Source organism: Chrysochloris asiatica, unplaced genomic scaffold, assembly GCF_000296735.1.
Source record: "Chrysochloris asiatica unplaced genomic scaffold, ChrAsi1.0 scaffold01345, whole genome shotgun sequence".
NCBI lineage: Eukaryota > Metazoa > Chordata > Mammalia > Afrosoricida > Chrysochloridae > Chrysochloris > Chrysochloris asiatica.
In genome coordinates, this window is record NW_006409863.1 from 13,716 (window position 1) to 18,182 (window position 4,467).

Below are 4,467 nucleotides of genomic sequence, written 5' to 3' on the forward strand. Positions count from 1 at the left end.
TGGGGTGTGGGAGGTGGGGACTGTACCAGGTGACTGTGTCAGAGGGGAGTGGCATCAAAATATGTAAAAAAGTTGTGTGTGTCAGCAGAAATATATATATTTTTAATGAAAATATCTTTGTAGCTAGTTATAACAACAGAAACATTTTTGTTAACCCAGCTTACATATATCAATATACTTGCAAGGCTAAAATGGTATGCTAATTTACATTTTGAACCGTCTAATGTTTTCTGGCAAGAGCTATCAATGTTACTCAATTACAATGACACTTTGAATCACATGGTTCATCTCTACATATTACAAGCACATGCTATTGTTTTCATGGTGGCCAGTTTTTTATAGTGGTTGATTATGTCAAATTTTCTGGTGTTTTAGCTACAGTATTGTAACAACTGGTATTTGTGAACCTATGGCAATAGCTTTTTTTTTTATTATTATTAAATGTTTTTATTTTGGATTGAGTGAAAGTTTACAGGGCACATCATCAGCTTCACATTCAACCATTCATATAGCTTGTTTCATTACATTGATTATCCCCTCCATATATCATCAGTTAACAGTGTTTCTCTCTATCCTCTTTAGCTTTTTTTTTTTTTGCGGGGGGGGGGCATGGGGAACTTGCCTTTTTGGAATTTACAGTCTCGGCTTTTAGGGAAGGTTTTTACATTTGTCTGTGGATATCCAGGGCTCATGTATGAGATTATTGACAAGCATTACTGAATAATCAGATGAGGGACAGTTTGCTATGTCTACTAGGTGGCTAAAGTCTGATCCTCAGAGCCTATGGTTTGGATGGTCAACAACACTTGGGCCCAGGCAATAGCTTTTTTGACAATAAAGTAACACTTAAAGAAAAAAAAGACTTCTACTCGGTTACTAATAATGTAAAATTGTTGTAAATCCATATAGAAAGATTTCATAAAATAATTTTGTTAGCATTCCCATTATCTAAGACATACTACATTGAAGCAATTTACAACTATATTTCTCAATATTGTTTGAGGATAAAAATGAGTAATAAATATTTCTAAGGGTTCTTTAAAGGAACTCTGGTGATGCAGTGGGTAATACTGGACAGCGCATGAAAATATTGATGTTTTGAATTCACCACCCACATTGTAGAAAAAGATGAGGTCTTCTGCTCCCATAATGATTTGCTTACTCAGAAATCCTATGAATCCATTCTACTTGATTTTATAGGGCCAGTATGAGCTAGGGAAGGATTCTGTATTGTCTGGCATGGGAGGAGATTCATGGTGTGTGTGTGTGTGTGTGTGTGTGGGGTTACACCAAGAGTTAACACACTAGGTGACACCAACCCTAGTGACACCACTACTAAAGCTGATCCTTCTTTTCCACGTCTCTCACTTTTAGCAACAACAGATCTTAAAAGATACAGATGGATAGAAAATGCAATATAAAAAGAAGCATCTCCTGTAGGAAGGAAGTGTGGTTGGGGGTGTGTCGGGTAAAGTTGGGAGTGGATGCCGTTTTGAAACTGAAGGAGAGAGACTGAAGATAAGATTTTGAATAGAATGAAAGGATAAAGGACAACTTAATGATAAAAACAAAGAAATCATAAAGAATACATTATTTGTGTGTGTGTGTTTGATTTATGAGTGTGCTGATGATTATCAATGCCTTGCTAGAGTTGTTTCTGCAAGATAGCCTAGATACACAAACATTAAGCATGTATTAGAGCAGAGTTTCAGAAAGAATGTTCTAACAATAAAAATCTATTTCAGAGGGTGGGGAAGAATCAAAATGACAGAGGAAGAATGGAGGATAGACTTATGTTAAATGGCAAACTAGGTAAAAACACTACTCAGACCCTCTACAACAAGGATATGGAAAACCAAATGAAACAGATGCAGATGATAGTCCAGGAACCATGAGCTTCAGATGAAGGGATAGAGAAGTAAATTGAAAGCTTACTAGAAGTAGCTGAGCAAACATAGCAGAACAAAAGGAGATAGATAGGTGAACTGTGCAGGCCAGCCAGGTGAGGAGTGGCTCTCTTGAGTTTTTGTGAGTGGCTGTGGAAACAGACAATGGATTGGTGATGTAGAGGCATATTGGTGACTGGTGGTGAGAGAGAGGTGGCATTGTTTTCTTGTTATTCGATTCCCCTGATGACCAGAGCTATGGCCAGCCCCCACCCACATACACTTCCTGTGAATTCCTGCACTCTGGGCAGTTGGAGGTGCATAGTGGTGAGCTGTACAATAGTGAGTAGCATCAAAGTGAATTGGGTGCTAGCTGTACCAACCCAGCATCTGGATTCAAGTGAGGCCTGATGCAGACCTGCAGAGTCAGTCCTGGACAGTAGTGGACTAGTGGAAATTCTTGTGATCAACTGCCCTGCTACTCCTGGCTTCTCTCTGGGCCAGAAAGACTCTGGTCCTGGTTGCTTTGGGGTCTACAGGAACTATTTCTGGATTGGGTGCCCAGAACAGACAATGCCCAAGTCTATAGGAACTTCAACATGGCCGGAGTGTCATGGTCTCATTCCTTGCCCACCCACCACGTGAGCTCCTTGGCTGGCAGGAGTTCCCCAGAATTTTCTTCTCTCTCTGGTGTCAGCACTAGGTATTTTTTTTTTTTTTTTTCCTTTGATTGATTTTGTTTGTTGATTCTTTCTTCTTCATCTTCCTCTCTTTCCCTTCCTTTGTTTTTTCATTCTTATATCTCTGTTGTCATGTTTTCCTTCTGTTACTCTTTCCCCCAACTTTTTCTTCTTCTTCTTCTTTTGGTTGCTTTATGTTTCTTTACTACTCTGTGGTCTCTTTTTCTTTTCTTCATCACTTTCTCCCTAATTATGTTTAATGCTTTTCTTTCCTTTTATTTTCTCTTTTACACAGTATTTCCCCCCTTTTCCTGCTTTTTCATTATTGTATTATCTTTCTTAGCTGTGTTCTGATTTTCCTTCCCCCTCCCTTTATTATTTATTTATTTTGATGTTATTTTCTTGTTTGTTTGTTTGGTGTTCTCTTGTGTATGTGTCTTTTCTCTTCATGCCTCACTTGACAGAGATAGCAACCATGCCCATACATCCCAGCCACTGGCCAGCACAGTCCACTTGTCTATCTCTTATTATTATTATTATTTTTGCTCTGTCTTTTCAATCCACTTTTCTATCTCTTCATCAGAAGTTCATGGTTCCTGAACTATCATCTGTATTTGACTTCTATTCTCTAGTCACACCTGCCAGTTGGTGAGTGCCTAGAAACAAACCAACATACAATCATCAATTAAATATAGATATAAACACAGCACATTGCCTTGGGGGCAACAGACACTATCTATTCACATGAAGAAATAAATCAAAGTGGCTCAAACAAGTGAGCAAGTTGCAGAACTAGAAAAGGTTTTCAGGAAGAAAGGTATTGGATTGACCTGAAAAATAAGTCAAGAGAATTATATTTGATACCTTAACATATTGAGATAAAAGACAAGGAAAGCATGGAAGAATTCAGGAAAACACTGCAAAAATAGAAAAAAAGATGAATAATCAGAAACAACACAAAACCTGCAAATAAAAATCAACAAGATTAATATTAAGTTTTCAAAAATGGACAATACAGTGAAAGGAAAAAGGAGTAGATGTGAATCAGTTGAAATCTGAATTAGTGAGCTTGAAGAGAAGTTTCTCAATAATAGTATGCTAGAAGAACAACCAGAAAAAAACAAAACAAAACAAAAAACTTAAGCCAGTGTAAGATTTATGTGGGATGCCATGAAGAAGAATACAACCTATGGATGATTGAAATTCAAGAACAGGACGAGACTAAGAAAAGTACAGAAAAAATACTACAAGGGTTGTTGAGAGAAAACTTCTCTGACATAATGAAAGATGACAAGACAAGCTGAATGAATCCCAAACAACAGAATAAACCCCAAAAGAATATCACTAAGACATATCATAATCAAACTCTCTAAAATCAAAGACAAGAAAAGAATCTTGATATTGGCTCAGAAAATATGAAAATTTACCTACAAAGGAGAACCAAAAGACTAAGCTCTGATATTCTAACAGAAACCATGTAGGCAAGAAGCCAATGGGAAGATATATATATATTTGAAAGAAAAAGTAATTGTCAACCAAGAATCATATTCCCAGCAAAATTGTCCTTCAAATACAATGATGAAATTACAACATTTCCATATAAACAGAAATCAAAGGAATTTGTGGACTAGTATGAATGAACACATTATCTAGATATAGTGTAGCTCATGAGGGAGACTCCCTGAAGGGAGACATACTTGTCAGCAGAAATGAGTCTACTAAGTGTATGAGAGAAATTTACAAGGGAAACAAGCTTAAGTAAATGCAACTAAGTTTGTTTTTAAAAATAATTTAAAAGGTATTCCTTTTTGGATAGAATGGTAAATTTTTAAAATTAAATTTTATTTAACATATGCACATATTTAATTGAATAGAATTGAGTTAATTATCCTTTTTTTTTT